Genomic DNA, 17,419 nt, shown 5'->3' on the forward strand with positions numbered 1-17,419 from the left:
CGAATAAGGTTGTTAACTGTATTACACTTCTGTGATTTAAGATAGTTGTGAAATTCAATACAACTGGTAGAGACGTTTAACTGCGTAAGTAAGTCAACAAGTTTAAACCAAGTGGAATGAGACTAGTTCAATAAAAGCTAGAATAAACATCCAGCTGAGTGACCACAGCTAGCGAGACACATTTATTTTATGTATAGGCATTGAAATATTGCTTTGGATATCAAAGAGCTTTGTTACTTGCTGTATACCCAGGATAGTACTTAATCGTACTTTGTTAATATCCAGCTTATGGTTTCTTACTGACAACATATGATAATTAACCATGTACATGGTACAGGGAGTATGACACTGTATAAGGAGTCATTCTGTGTATGCCAGAGTCAAAATACAGTAACGATTAGGAGGCAATCAACTCTGTCTCCCCAGAAAGACCACAGACAAGGATACTGAAAGTGTTTTATTTTTCAGCACTAGCACTTCAAGTTCTTTTAATTATTACACCCACCTTGGAAGTGAGGGTGTTAAGAAACATAATAACTTTATTGAATAAATGCAACTAGACCTACGGTTAATAAATAACATTCTCAAACCTACTTAATCTAACTCTGGAACATGAGGAAGTATAATACATAATTAATGTCATACAATGTGTTGATCCTTTTGTAAAGGACAGCTGTTATTATCTTTTGGTAAATGAGTACTATGTTGTGTATACTGTACTATAATATGCTTTGTACTTGTGTTTTTGGGGATGTGGATATTTTAAGAAAACAGAAAATATAAAATGAAAGACATCTTAGAATTTCTGACATTTTATCTACATCCCATTTAGGAATGTAGTTATGAGATGCACATTGACTAGAAAGATTATTTATATGAAATATAAATAAATTCTATGAAAAAATCATGTTTGTTCTGGTTCTGCATGAGAGAGTGAATGGGTACATTAGCACCCTGTCCAAACATGGTACCACAAGATACATCCAGTCGTCAATAAATCTAAAATGAAGTAATTGGTTAGGATAATTGATAGTTAATTGATCTTTAAATTTGGTTTAATTAAACAAGCACATTATTTTCTGTGGCAATGATTTCTTAATACTGTGATTTTTATGTGAATTTAAGTAAGAACCTAAGCTGAATAAATTCATTTAAAAGAAATGCCTGTTTATGAGAAGCTGAACATTCATTTTAATTCATTCCTTCTTTTGCACCTGTGCCTTATAATATAGTATTTACATTTGCACTCCTTTTGTGTTGATTTTAATTATGAAATATTAAGTCTCTATTTATTCAAAACTTTCTACTCCAATTATAAATATGTTTTGTTGATGTGCTGCTTATGTTTCAGTTAGCTTTTTAAAACTATTACAATTGTGTATGTTTTATAATTAAGCAAAACATTTCAATGCTATCACAAACCTACAGGTTGACAAACAATATGAAGTGATTTACCCTACATCCACAAGGAGTTTCAAATATATCCTTAAAATTGACATTTTTAGTTTGTCCATCTATTTTAGAACCGGATTAGTCAAATAAATGTTGTGGGAACATCTGTCACAATGACATAAGTAATATTCAACAATATAAGTTTATGTGTAAATTATCTTAAGTTTCAAATGAATTGAACTGTATAAATAAGAATTCCTTATGAGTCTTACAGTCAGGAAAAAAAACAGAAGTCAAGTTTATTGTCTATTGTGTATTTAATACAATCTTGTATGTGTCCACAGAACTCAAGATATACACAATTATATACAATGTATAAAATATGTATTTGCTAGTATTTTCTGTATAACCTTTTTTTCAAACAGTTGAGACAGTATGTAAAAGGCAAACCAAAACAGAATGCAGTGATTTATAAATGCTCTTCTATCTAAACTTAATTGAAAACAGTGTAAAGACAAGATATATAATGTTTTACTGTATAAGCTTAAAATAAAGTTGTAAATATAAGCCAATTCCAATTTTGACTTTTTTGCAAAACATTACACAAATGTTGGGACAAGTGCCTATTTACCTAAGGAATGTGTCCAAAAACCTGTTTGGAAATTTCCACAGGTAAATTATATGATTAGTTAACAGGTAATGATGTCATGATTGCTTAAAAGAGAAGCATCCCAAATTGCTCTCTCATTTCCAAGAAAAGGTGGAGTCTCGCCACTTTGTGCTAAACTGTATGACTAAATAGTAGCACAGTTTAGAAACATTTCTTAACCTGTGATTGGAAAGAAATTAGGGATTTATCCACCCATAACATCATTAAAAGATTTTGAGAATGCATGGAAATCAGAGTAAGTAAAGGGGAAGGTCACAAACCAATATTGAATGCTCACAAACATCAAGCCCTGCAATTAAAAAAAAAAAAAAAAGTCAAAACACAGTTTGTCACAACATCTACAAAAGGAAGCTAAAACTATAGAACGCAAAGTGGATACCACACATCTATCTACAATCAGAAATGCTTGCATCTTCTTTGGGCTAAAGCTTATTTGAGATGGCGTGGTGCAAAGTAGAAATGTGTTCTATGGTTTGACAAGTTCCTTGTTCAACCTCTTTTTAGAGAAAATGAACATTGTGTCCTCCAGACCAAAGAGGACAAGTCTCATGTTTTGTTACCATTACCAAGTTCAAAAGCCAGATTCTGTCACAGTATGGAGGGGGGTGTTAATACCATGACATGGTAAACTTGCATATCTATGAAGACAGAATTAATACTGAATTGTACATACACATTTTGGAATAGCATGTGCTGCCACAAAAATGAAAGACTTCTAGTCTTTTTCACAGAAAAAACGTGTCAACTGAAATGAAGGACTGTTAAGGAGCATTAGTCTCACTTTCAGCATTACAATAATTAGTGTCATCAGTTCCCATATAGTTACTGAATGTTATTTAAAGGAATGGTTTATGTAACACAGTGGTAAACATACTCATGCCCCAATTTTTTAACATGTTGCAGGCAACACATTTAGAATGAGTTTTTATTTACTAAAATAAGTGTAGTTTATTAGTTTAAAATAATATATATTTTGTCTTTGTACCATTTTCAGTTAAACTGGATAGTTAAAATTAAATATGGATGAAAGAGTATTTACAAATAATTGCTTTCTGTTTTTATCTGTATTTTACAACTCATATTAGGCCAACCTTGAGTGATTTATTAAGCATGTCTTTGGGATGCTGAAGGAAAAAATAAGTGTCTAGAAAAAAATGCATGTGGACAATGGAGGGACATGCATATGCCACACAATGACTAGGCTGGGAGAACAAATAATCACAAACATACATTTGCATGCTGGAAATGGATTCACCAGTTAAGTGGGGCATTATTTCATAATTTTTTTGCAAGGTCCAATAAGTAGTCAGCTGAAAATTGTCTGAATTTCACCAACAGCAAGGTCAACTGAAGTCAACAATAAATACCTGGCTGGTGTGGTATGACACTGCACTAATGTGCCATCCTATTAGCATAGTACCCCATCACTTCTGTCTTGAATCCTAAACTTTATTATATATAATTATCTATATATATATATCAATTATCAAGGTGGATTTTACAAATTATCATGTAGAAGTAATAGCAGTATCGTCACGTATGCAGCTACAGTAAAATTCTTATATCTGAGTATACAAACAGCATGTAAAACACACACATTTTAAGTATAAATTCAAAATTATTCAAAACCCCTTCCAATTGTAATGTGTATTTTGCATTATTCAAACACTTGAAAAGTGTGTTGAAAAATGAAAAAGCTTGACAACCCAGCAGGTTAAATATGTGAATGTGTTTTCTGATCAACTCTCCTGTTACATTTAGTTTCGGATCTGGCACCCCATAATCCTGTAGCTGAAAAAAGTTAATTAAGAAAACGAATTTATAAATTACTTGAGGTTAGACTGGTCACTAATATAATTGGCCAGCTGATCATTATTTATGCAGTACCATCTTCAAAAATCATTCCGTGCCAAGGGGTATATTAATTTAAGAGTCTGAGAGACGATGTATTAAACTTATTTGTGATTTGTGTCTAATGCTTTGTTTGGCAAAATTCTGAAATTCTGTTTGTCGACATTTACAAAAAATTACAAAAGGGAAAATAAACTTGGCTTTTATCCATCGGTCTATTTTAAAATTTGCTAGAGCTATTAGCTGAAGAACTCTTAGCATATCGCAGGAATTTAAACCCTGTCCAGCAGGGCACATTTATACATACAGAGCCTTATGCGTGTTACTCAATCAAACAAAACAGCCTCTCCGATGTAAAAGAGTACTCAGGTAAAAGAAAGCTCGCGGAGAGGACTTCTCTGTTAACACCCTGCTTGAAGCTTAAAAAAAAAATACAGGGACTGCGCACTTCCTCCGTTTATGTCACCTGAGCAAGCACTTCCTGTGAACAACGCAGAAGGGTTAGACTTAATGGCTGCCGCTATTTGCAGGGGTGGCTCTAGGTAGAAGAAAGAGCTGAATATCAATAAGGAATTGCTTAACCTGTGGTGACACGAAAGCTGTTGGCACAGTAAGTCATATTCTCGCGTAAGAACACTGCACGAAGCAGGGCTTGCCAAAAACACTGCGTAAAATTGGAAACGCACAACGCTCTGCTTGCAGATGTTTCGTAAAAAACGAAGCTATGGCGTTGCCGTATAACTGCTAAAACTGCAGGGTATCAGGACCCCGTCGCTGCCTCGTTAAATTCTAATACTGCAGCAGCACGATAATCTTACCGGGGTTGCAACATGTTAAGGAGGAACATTTAGTACCACATGTCTGGTTGCACTGAAGTGTGTACCGTGTTATTATTTTAATACAAGCAAATACTTTGAAAAGTGTACATTCGCTTTTATAGTCTCTAACGGCAGCACGAACTCTTTATGTAAAAATGTTTTGATAGAAACCGCACCCACATTTGTAAGAAAAGGAAAAAACCTAAGACGACTGAATTCTGTGTGCTTCCGTTTCTGACTCTGCAATATCTATGTAATACAAGAATAAACTTGACGCGTGTTCATTACATATCAAAATGTAAAACAACAAAGTTTAGGCGAACAGCTTCTCGAAAACCTATTCAAATAGGCTTTATTCCAAATGTAATTTTTTTGGAACCTAACATGAACAACAGACTTGTAATTACGCAACATTTTCACTTGCATATTATGTAGAGCGGTTTAAGGTATTGCCCGTCTCGGTATATACTTCTGAGAGGTCAAACTTTGTTCTACATTTACAGAAAATGCCAACTCCAGACTAATCACAGCAATTCATACTTTTATTGTGACATAGGCTAGGGGGCGGCAGATGTCCTTTGACTTAAATTGAGGAGTATGAGACGAGACGAGATGTTCTGCGTTGAGCAACAGTTGCAGTCTCTTCTAAACTCTTAGAGATGGGTATTTTGCTGGGTCACGCCATAAACCTCGGAAGGCAGGCCAAATGCTTGTGAAAAGTGCCCAAGCCTGTTTTTAGGGATTTGAGATGTCGCCAAATAGTTGGTTCAGTGACACAAAATAAAAATAATTAATAGTTGTCTTGCTGTCCCACATCCCACTCGATGTTCAAAACGCATTACACATTTAGTCTATGACATTGACGTGTTGTTTAAGAGATTTTTAAATGTTGTAACTCCATACAAACCATGGTCTTTGATTGCACTGTTTAAAATAAAGTTTGTGATATTTACTTTCATTGATACCGTAACAGATTTCTTTGCAGTTCAGACTTCTCTCTGTTTGCCCCAGGCAACCTGCTTAGCTATTTAAATAAACTTCTGGCCTTGAAACCTACAGACAATATTTAGACTTCTGATAATCTAAAAGTACAATGGTACAATAAACTGAACCAGCCTGCACCTTTCAAAGAAACTTGAAATGTGCAACTTTGAAAGGTACGGATGAGTTTATTAAAGCAAACTGTTTATCTTGGACTGTTAAGTCCAGTTGTGTCACATACACAATCCCCACAAAATACAAGATTGTAATAAAGTTTATCAAACTGTGTATTAATACAGGTGCAGAGTCCATATGAGTGACACTGTAGCATGCATAGACAGCATTAGCTGGAGGTTCAAAAATTCAGTCCTTTGTTGGTGGGTGTAGTGTGTAGGGGGTTGCGAATTTGTGGTTGAATGTCTTTATTCCAACCATTTTCACAGTCTTTTACTGTTAGTTGATCTCGTTGTGAAGTAAGGAGACCTTTTTATTTTCTTATTCTGAGAAATTATGAAATATTTGGTGTTTTTTTTGGAAAAACTTCACACCCCATGATTCATTTCATTGGTCATTTTCCTTTTAGCTTTTTTTTCCAGTGAAGATTGTACCCATAATTGTTTTCAAACACAATGAGTAGAGCAGACACATCTCCAAACAAAACTGAATGTGAAAGTGAAGCAATTTTCAATTATATGCTCATTAAGAAACCTTTCTTACAAATGAGCGCTATCTTAGATAGATTTATAATAAATTTATAAATAAATTTATATCTATCTATCTATCTATCTATCTATCTATCTATCTTAAATACGTTATTCAACATTGGAAGAATTCTGTGGGATCTATCGACTTTCTCAGTGCCTTTGATTACGTCACAACGCAGTCTACTCCGTGACTGAACAGGTTTAATTATCGGAGTCTGTCAGAGTAGGACATTATGGAGGAATACGTCCGATAAAGTAAATAAATGCACAAACAAAAGTGCTGTGAAATGGGACAATAGATAGATAGATGGATACATACTTAGATAGATAGATGGATACATACTTTTATTAATCCCCAAGGGGAAATTCACATACTCCAGCAGCAGCATACTGATAAAAAACAATATTAAAGAGTGATAAAAATCCAGGTGTAGCAGACAGTAACTTTGTATAATATTAACGTTTACTCCCCTGGGTGGAATTGAAGAGTCGCATAGTGTGGGGGAGGAACGATCTCCTCAGTCTGTCAGTGGAGCAGGACAGTGACAGCAGTCTGTCACTGAAGCTGCTCCTCTGTCTGGAGATGATACTGTTCAGTGGATGCAGTGGATTCTCCATGATGACAGGAGCCTGCTCAGCGCCCGTTGCTCTGCCACAGATGTCAAACTGTCCAGACTGTCCTGATGTCAAACTGTCAATAGATAAAGAAAATGAAAAGTGAGCATAAATAAATGTTTCAAAGAATGTTTTTGTTCCTCATTTATTTAGTTGTTTGTTTGTAATATTCCTTTAAACACAAGATTAAATGTGGCTTAAATTAAAAACTTGTCAAACCTGAGCTGAAGCTCATATTTTATATTTTTTTTTTCTTTGTCACATTCACAATAGTATTTATTAATTTATATTTCTATTTAGAACAGGGTTCTCAAACCTTTTTTGCCCTGAGAGCTACTTTTGCAAAATGAAAATGGTCGAGAGCTACTCATGTTTTCTAACGTTTATTCTCATAGCTTATTTCAACCCAAACAAACTGAATAAGCTAGTTTTGCCTGAACATTTACAAAATGTTGGTGTCCACAACTCACATTTTGCATTAAAACATCACAAAAAATATTTAGTTCACCTGCAAGTGCATTTTGTATGTCTGAATGTATTTTCTCACACTACTGAGTTAAAAACATGAATGCTGTCAAAACAAAACAATGCAATTACAAATACACAGATATTACTTATTCATTTGTCATTTTGTTACATGTCACTGTTTCACTTCACAAGAGTATTCACATGTCCAGTTGCATGTGTGATGTGTTTTTTAGTTAGTGAGATGACTGGCACTGCAAGGAGTCAACGAGAGAGGTGTATGGTGGAGAGTAGCCACTTAGGTTCACTCTTATGGAGTCATTTAAATGTTCATCTGTCAGTCTTGTTCTGAACTTTCATTTCATGACATTTATGTCAGAAAAGGTAGACTCACAACAAACCCGAACAAAGCAGACATTTTCAGGGCTGCGAAGATTCTTGTAGTTATCTGGCTCTACTAAGCTGAATGCTGTTGAGACTTTAACTGCACATTATTTTGAAGGTTTACTAATATATAATATATAAAATCTAATGTCTCTCAGTTTGTATGTCTGTCCCGTTTTTCACAAGAGAACTACTCAACAGATTTACATTGGGTTTTTTTCTATAATTTGTTTGAACATTCTGGTTGATTTTGCGACTTCTCTCATTTCGCTATTTATCATAGTTTGCTTGCAGTACCTATTTATTTGCGTGAATCCTGCCTTCCTCACTCACTCGCCAGCTTCGGGGCATGTTCCTTAATTCCATTTAGCTAGCGAACGAGAGAACAATTGAATTCAACTTTGTTTGATAGTTAAAAAAGTGTTACTTAGGTCTTGATGAGTTTGAGTCTGGGTATTCTCATAAGTGTATGCCACATTGAAAAGATAGATTGCAATTCAGATTATGGATCGTGATTTTGTGTTAAAAGGATTGTAAAATGATTTTTTGGAAAGATCGGCCACCCTTAATTTGACTAATCAAGTTTTCAGATTTATGTAGGATTCATTAACCCTTTGGCGAGCTACTTGAAAAAGGGGTTGCGAGCTACCAGCAGTTCATGAGTTACGTGTTGGAGTCCCCTGATATAGTTAGTACATGTCCTTAAGTTCTGGGATACATTCATTTGCTCTCCTCTGCACATCTTCAAGTGCTACTATGTGTTTCTTGTAGCATGGTGAGCAGAACTACACACAGTACTGCAGATGCAGTCTCTCTTGTGTGTTATATAATCTGAGCATAATTTATTGTCATTAATGTAAATCATGAAAAGTAACGGTCCTAGGACAGATTCCCTGAGCGAATTGACTGATGACCTCACTCAACACGGGTAATTCTCTTATCTGTACTCTGTCTCCTGCAGGTTAACCAACTTCTGAACCAGTTTTATAGGTTATCTCTGATGCCTTAAGCTTCCAGTTTTAGAATTTGTCTTTGCTGTATAATTGCATCACAGGCTTTTTGAAAGTCTTAAGTAAATTAAGTAAAATGTTTGCTTTTGTGAACTCCAGTTGCTCTTTCAAAAAAATCTTAAGATTGGTTTAGCAAGATCTTCCTTGCATAAACCCTTTCTGGTCATTATTTAGCATGTTATGTTGATATAAGTATTTTTTAATTTATTTTTTGGTATAGTTTCCATAATTTTGAATGGCAATTACAATTGTCATTATCCATTTTGTCTCCCGTTTTGATTTTGGAGTTGCATTTACAAGTTTCCAGTCCTCAGGTACATCTCCTTTTACGAGTGACTGCTCAGATATGCCTAATGGTTTACAGATGATGTCTTTTGAATCTTTCAATATAATCTGTTCTTTAGGCATTGATACTAATAAAATGCCTGAAGGAATTGTATTTGTGGTTAAATGCATTCTTTAAGTATGCATGGGTTTAAGTTTGAAAGCCTTCACATTCATTTGCTATTGATGAATGTTTCATACAAACTTAAAAAAATATGTTGTGAAATGTGACAATAAATAAATGAAGGCACAATGGTAATTAAATGTGTTGTAAAATATTTTAAGTTGCTTATTTATTTATGTCTTTATTATTTATTTCAAGTAACATGAAGTGTGGCTTGAAGTGAACACTGTTATGTCCTGTCCAAATTGAGAGGGTGGGTTTTTCAAAAATAATTGGTTTATGGTTGTTTTTATTTGTCATATTTCACAGTACTTTTGTTTGCATATGCATTTGTATATTTTATTTAATTTTGTTTGAAATATTCCTCTATAATTTGCATTTTTTGTTTATATAGGTGGCTTCTCCCAGAATGTGCCTTGGTGCATAAAAATTAATATCCTGGAAAGGAATATGTTAAAAGTACTCTTTTAGACTGAGTGGCTGCTGCAGGACCAAATGATTCCTATGTTTCCATCTCTTTTACTAGTGTACATGGGTGTGCTATTGGTTATATGTCTTTTATTTTTTAATTTACTATTTTATACTACGCCTTACTAAAATACATTTTTACAACATTATTTTTTCAACTTGGAGAATTTCATGAGTATTGAATTGTGTAGTAAGGAGAATAAACTGTAGAATTAAGACCTTTGAGTACATTGAGAAGGCATTTCACTTTCTGATAATTTAGATGGACACATCTGTAAAATCCATTCAGTAAAAGAAACAGAATTACTGAAAACTGAATACATTTGGGGAAAAATGTGAAGAGGACTTTGATTTTAATACTTTCAGCTTTTAAAAAGAATTAATTATTATCACTGGTTTTAACAGCCATTTTTAACATTAACAAAAACTATCCACTTGCCCCCATTGAAGGCAATGATAAAATGTAATAATTGCAGTAAGAGAGTTGAGTGTTGTGTAGTATCTGTAAACATATCCAGTTGGATTGGGACTTCTTAATTGTGCAACCCAGCATATTAACCAAATCACAAAAGCTTAACCTCTTTAATACGAACTGTATTTAAGTAATTCAATTCAAAAGTGAAACTCATATATAGATTCATTACACAAAGAATGAGTTTTTCTTTTCATTTTGCTGATTATGGCTTACAGGTAATGAAAACTCAAAATTCAGTATCAGAAAATTAGAATAATACATAAGACCAATAAAAAGTGATTTTTAATACAGGAATGTTGGCCTACTGAAAGGTATGTCCATGTACGCAGTCAACACCTGGTCGGGGGCACCTTTTGCATGAATTGCTGCATCAATGTGGAGTGGCATGGAGGCGATCAGCCTGTAGCACTGCTGAGGTGTTCGGAAGCCCAGGATGCTTTGATAGCGTCCTTCAGCTCATCTATATCGTTGGGTCTGGTGTCTATCATCTTCCTCTTGTCGTTTAGGTCAGGCGAGTTTGCTGACCAATCAAGCACAGTGATACCATGGTCATTAAACCAGGTATTGGTACTTCTGGCAGTGTGGGCAGGTGCCAAGTCCTGCTTAAAAATGAAATCAGCATCTCCATAAAGCTTGTCAGCAGAGGGAAGCATGAAGTGCTCTAAAATTTCCTGGTAGACAGCTGTGCGCTGACTTTAGACTTGATAAAACACAGTGGACCAACACCTGCAGATGACATGGCTCCCCATATCATCACTGAATGTGGAAACTTTACATTGGACCTCAAGCAACTTGGATTCTGTGCCTCTCCTCCAGACTGTGGGACCTTGATTTCCAAATTAAATCCAAATTTACTTTCATCTGAAAAGACGACTTTGGACCACTAAGGAACAGTCCAGTCTGTTTTCTCCTTAGCCCAAGTAAGATGCTTCTGATGTTGTCTCTGGTGCAGGAGTGGCTTGACACAAGGAATGCGACAGTTGTATCCCATGTCCCAGCTCTTGAAGCACTGACTCTAGCCGCAGTCCACTCCTTGTAAATCTCCACCAAATTCTTGAATGGGCTATGCTTCACAATCCTCCTAAGGCTGCGGTTATCCTTGTTGTATGTGCACTTTTTTCTGCTGCATTTTTTCCCTTCCACTCAACTTTCTATTAATATGCTCTGTGAACAGTCTTTAGCAATGACCTTTTGTGGCTTACCCTTTTTGTGGTGGGTGTAAATTAATGTCTTCTGGACAAATGTCAAGTCAGTGGTCTTCCCCATGATTGTGTGGCCTACTGAACCAGACTGAGAGACCATTTAAAGGCTCAGGACTCCTTTTCAGGTGTTTTGGGATAATTAGCTAAGTGGAGTGTGACACCATGAGTCTACAATATTGAACATTTTCACAATATTGTATTTGTCTGAGATACTGAATTTTGGGTTTTCATTAGCTATAAATCTATATAATATGAGTTTCACTTTTTGAATTGAATTACTGAATTAAATAAATTTTTTGATGATTGAGATGCACCTGTAATCTTCAGACTTAAATGCAAGGATGTCGCTGCCTTTGAGGCATCTGCTAGATAGGGATGTTCCGATCAGGTTTTTTTTAAGGCTCATACCAATCACCGATTTTTATGTTACTGGGTTGGCCGATTTCAATACCATTTCAAATCTTAATTTTCTTTATTACTTTAAAAAAAGGTATTTTACACTCCGCTCCTGCATAACCAGATACAGAAGTGTTATTGGTCTATATTAAAGTGTTAACATTGGTATTCTTATAATGAAACTGTTCATTTTTATTAACAAAATTAAATTCTGTAGGCTTAATATTCAGTGACCATAAAAACACTAAAATACATTTTCCTTCAAATACATACTTCAAGTAATAAAATATGTACAAAAATATTTATCCATAATCAATATGGTATAAAAAATAAAATACTTCTCATAATTATAAATTGTCATATTATTTTTTTTCTCTAACATACCTAAAATAAAGTTTAATTAAAAAATGTAGGTTTTTAGTCAATTAGTTGATATTGGCAATTAAACACAACTTAAATGTAAATATAAATGAATTTACAGGGTTTTAACCATTTTTAATCATTAATTGTACTGCAGCTTTTTTGCTGCTAAAATATACAATTACCTTACATTCATTTAAAATATATTTACTTTTCAACTGTGTACCAGCTAGACATTCATAATTCCTGAGGTGTAATTATAAATATTGATTACCATTTTATTAATGCAGTACTTGTTTCTTACCAAAATTCATACTGCATGACACACACAAATAAAAGAACATAATACATACTCTTTAAAAAAAAAGCCTCAGATGTATTAAATGTTCATATGATGTTTATCAAGAAGACACAATTCTAACAATCTTATCAAAAAATGCATTTTACTGTTAAGCTAAAACACCTGCTGTTTACTAGGCAGCAATTTTAAATTCTACTTTCTTTTTTTTTTCCAATTAAAAAATTAAGCTGCAGTACTTAACATAAGCTTGTGGTCCACACTAAGACAAAATGTGTCCAGTTTTAATTAAAGAGTAAAACAAAGGTCTGAATTTATTAACCTCCTTAGTGTTAAGTTTTTCCTCAAAAACCATGTAAAAAGTGCTTGAAAAATGAAATTTTTATTAGTTCTCATCTTTCTAATGTAAAATGTGAAAAACACTTATGTACAAAATCAGAAGTGTAAAACGTACAATAACAGTACAAATAATAACAATAATATGGACAGCACAATGCACACGTGTGAGAGAGACAAACGTCACTTTCAGATTCACTAGAATCATTTTTGGTTTCAATCACTGTTTCAGTTTTACTACCTGAAGACAGATTCACCTTGTCATCACTACTGATGAGAGACATTTCTTATGAGACACTATTATGAGGCTAGGAGAAGACATGGCTACACTATTGCCCAAGTAACGCTCTGGCCTGACACTTATGCAAGACACACCTATACCATTGCCCAAGTAATGCTCGGCACTAATGCCGTTCACACTTTTACAGCCCAAGTAAACCTCGGGTATTATTCAAGGCACATTTGTACCATTGCCTGACTGACACTTGGGACTAACACGTTTAGTACTGTTTTTACGGCCCGAGTGATGCTCAGCTGTAATGTTAAGGAGGTTAAAGTAGTTTTTCTTGTTGTTTGTCTAATTGTACAGGAGGACTTCTCTGATTCCTCTTTGTCATTTTATTACACTCCTTCATTAAACGTAAATAGTGTGTGTGGTAAAAAAAAAAAAAAAGCCTTGACTTGCTGCTCTTTGTTTATACTACGTGAAGTTCCAAAAAAAGGGGGTAAAAAAAAAAAAAAGCCACGCTGGCTCAACTACTGTGTTACCTTGTGTAAAGAAGCACTGCAAGTAATTTACTGTAAAGCTTAGAAAGGCAGGGGCTGTGATTGGCCAATTTATTGATTACCAGTTGAGTCTTTTGTAATGAAAATCAGGTGGTTTTGATAAATGGTTGATCGATCAGAACATCCCTACTGTTAGACCTCTACCATTATTTTCAGTCTGGTAGCTTGACCCCTCTTCTCCCCAATCTCGAGGAATGCTATCATTAATAATAATATAATTAAAAAGGTTTATTGCCTATCTCTGCAGAGTACAATGGGTAAATAATATATAAAAAACAATTTTTGAGTGAAGTATTTCTTTAACCCTTGAAAACTTTGTTGTGCACTTGGCAGCAAATCTTATTTGCCATTTAAATTCCCCTGCCACTTTTCTTCATCTGTTTTTGGAATTGTCATGTAGTCTCTGCTTTTTGGTCTTGTATCCTGAACTGCCTATCTTCTGTTCTCTTTGTTAGTATTTTGTTTTTGCCTCATACATTAATTCTTCTGGACCTCTCTACTGTACTCTTAATCTCATGATTGTCCAGCAGAGTTTATTTTAAATATATATGGTCACTGCAAAACTAATTCTTGCCACTCACTGTCATCATTCTTTACTTTAGTCTTATTTGAACTTTCTGTAGTGCGGATCAGTGTATCATCTCATCCCAGTACTGAGCAGTGCAAGGCTGCTGTGCAATACATTGAGAATTGGCTGCACCTTTCACACCTTTTTTTTGTTAGTTGCAAACAACCCTTTCCTCATCATTCCAACGATGCCCTTTGGCAATGTGATCTGGGGATTGTGAACGCCACTGAAGCTGTGAAAACTCCATGTTATTTTCCTGGAAACTTTTGGTCATTTGCCTTTAGGCCTGGTACAGTATCATGCTGGAAGTGCCCATTTGAGTGTGAATAGAGTTTAGCCTGAAAGAATGGTTGTGATAAAATTCAGATGCACATTGTCATTCAGACATTCCTCAGTGGGCATCAAGTCCCTAATGCATGCAAAGAAACCAGTTCCAAAACCATCACACTGCCTCCACTGGAACTGAACTGTTGAAGTCAAACATAATTTCTTGATTAACCTGTGTCGTTTTCACCAAATTCTGATCCTTCTTTCAGTAACCTAGGTATATCTGACCATTCCCCAGTAGTCCAGTTTTGATGCTTCTGTGCTCACTGATAGCTTTGGTACCTGGTCTGGTCTTTGGTTGTTGAAGCCTATTCAAGGCAAACTCTGATAAGTGGGGAATTCTTAGATGACGTTGTGCACACCAGTGTTGAATCTGGATGTGATTTGTCTTATTTTGGCTCATCTGACTCCTTGTACAGTTCTCCTTTGGGCCCCTGATCCACACAAACTGTCATTTTCCACAGGTTCCCCTTTCACTGGTAGTTTTTAAAAGAGTTTGTGTGAAAATCTCATGATGACAGGCTTTTGTGAGCTGATAGAACCAACACAGCTAGCACCAAATATCGTGCCACATTTAGTGTTACTAAGGTAATTTGTTTTGCCTTTTCCAATGCTCAGTTGAACATTAAGAGTCTGGTTTATGCAACACACTTATTGCATGAAGTATGTTTTGTGAATGTGGAATTTGTATGAAGATGAGGTATCTGCCTAATAACCTGGCATCTGAGTGTGAATTTAGTAGATATACAATAAATATTTAAAATTGAGTTGTTAAATTTAACTAATTTTGGATTGTAGGATCAATAAGAAAATCCTGACATTTTTTTAAAAATTTTACCATCAATTGAGCACTTGCTTAAATAATTTTTCCATGCTGCTTAATTGACAAGGGAATGACTGGGTAGCAAACTGTTTAGGTTTTTTTGAGCTTTTTACATAAGGCAGAATATTAAGAAAATTCATGGTGTGTTTTTTCCTGGTTTGCTTAATGCTGAAACTTTTTGTGAATATTGAAGTAGCCCTCAATAAATTAGAATGCATTATACATTTAAGGAATCATGCCGTGATCGCTCAGAACTTAAAAATCCGGCAAATTATCATACCATACGTAAGGTTTAAAATATTGTTTAGAAATATTGAAAAATTAGCCCTAAAATATGATTTTTTTTTCCTATTTCATCTGAAACTGAATTGTTCCTTGGCCTGTCAACAGTGATTACAATTGTATACTTCAAGGGTGATAATCAATAATTTTATGCAGTAGTTTTTAAAATTGGTACAGTTCTTAGAGCCACTCTGTATAAATGCAGCTGCTCATTTCTCCAGGAGGCAGTATTAGTTGTCAAATTTAATGGATAGTATATATTTGTTACATGTTTTTCAGATCAATTTATAATTACTAGGGGGCTTTGCCCCCCTGCTCGCTTCGCTCGCCAACCCCCATATTTGGTTTTCTGGATACAGACTTTGAAGAATTTTTTTTTCTTTGAATTGTTGCTGTTTCATTAGTTTCACTTTTATTTCAGAACTTCTGTAAAAACAATATTTGTAATCTTGCAAGTCCCAATATGCTGAATCTTTTTAATGAGGTCAGGATAGGTTTCTTTGTTTGGAATTTCAGCACAGACAAAACGATCTACATCATCAGCATTTAATAAAAAAAGTAAGTAGAGTTCTGCATTGGAGTCCTGTCTGTAAAGTCGTGCTATTTTCCTCTCACAGTTCCAAAAGTACATGGGTTTACCAAGGTGATACCCCAGCTTTTGTCTACGTTTTTGTACAAGGGCTAGACAGAACGTTTTTGACTCCTGGTGTAAATTTAGGTTTTTAAATAAGCAGACAGATAAATATATATACATTAACAAAGGAACCAATAAATGCATGTGCGGTAAACTCCGTTTTTGAAATTCTCAAGATTCTTTATTTGTCACATGCGTAGTTATAAAGGACAACACTCAGTGAAATGCATCCTGATCCGCTTATCAAAAACTGTGCAAAGTTAGAAGAATATCATGTTCGATTAACAAAAAGTCATAGATCGAAAGATAACAGTATAGTAGAACATAATAAATAAGCAAAATAAAGTAGAATGAAGTGTTAAGGTGCAATAGTGTAGTAATTATTGTGCAAAACCAAAGTTAGACTGGTGCATAGTTAAATGAGGCAGTTTGTTTGTTTGCGCTACTGCGATCTTTACTTTTTTATATTTTCTAATTTTCCTACTTTCATATCCTTTAACTTTCTCCACATGTGTATAGTGCCAACTTTTTTTTTTTTTTTTTTTTTTTTTAGAGCCTTTCTAATTTCCCTGGTTTCATAGTCTCTAACCTGCTCTGTATGTGTTTAGCGTCAACGTTTGTAAACGTCTCTATGAAGTTCTACTTTCTTTTACTCACTGTCATTTAATTCTGAGCCGGATTGGACATGCTTTTTTTTCAATTCCACTTGTTCCGGGCTGATAATTACTTTCCTTATTTTCTGAATTTGCACCTCGATTATTCTTTTTTGCTCTTTTTTCTGTCCAACGCATTTGAGTCTCTTTTCTCCGCACTTCTTCGTTTAATCGTCGATGTTTCATTTCTACCCTATTCATTTCATTTCTATCCTATTCATTTCCACCGTAATGACCTTATACACTTTATATGCACTGAGAGCCCTGGAGCTGTGTGTGCTGCATGACTGCCTTTACACTACTGATTTATTTTTTTTGATATTGCTTTTATGTAGGGTGTGTCTTGCAAGACTCTCGTTCTATGTTCCCGTGAGACGCACCGTGGCAGGTCTCTTTCGTCTCGCGGGTCATTAAATTATCTTTCGAGAAAGATCACGTATCGTAGACTATCAGGACAGGAGACAGAATTTCTT

At 34.8% G+C, this 17,419-nt stretch overlaps 1 protein-coding gene across 1 annotated transcript in view; it reads left to right on the plus strand.

Annotated features, from left to right (window-relative positions):
• The first annotated feature begins 4,356 nt into the window (after positions 1 to 4,356).
• Positions 4,357 to 17,419, plus strand: part of LOC114653530 (uncharacterized) — a 146,461-nt gene continuing 133,398 nt past the window's right edge. The window contains exon 1 of the mRNA XM_028803899.2: positions 4,357 to 4,523. The gene's annotated coding sequence lies outside the window, so the exon portion shown is untranslated. The remainder of the gene's footprint in view (positions 4,524 to 17,419) is intronic.

Source organism: Erpetoichthys calabaricus, chromosome 6 (assembly GCF_900747795.2).
Source record: "Erpetoichthys calabaricus chromosome 6, fErpCal1.3, whole genome shotgun sequence".
NCBI classification, from domain to species: Eukaryota; Metazoa; Chordata; class Cladistia; order Polypteriformes; family Polypteridae; genus Erpetoichthys; species Erpetoichthys calabaricus.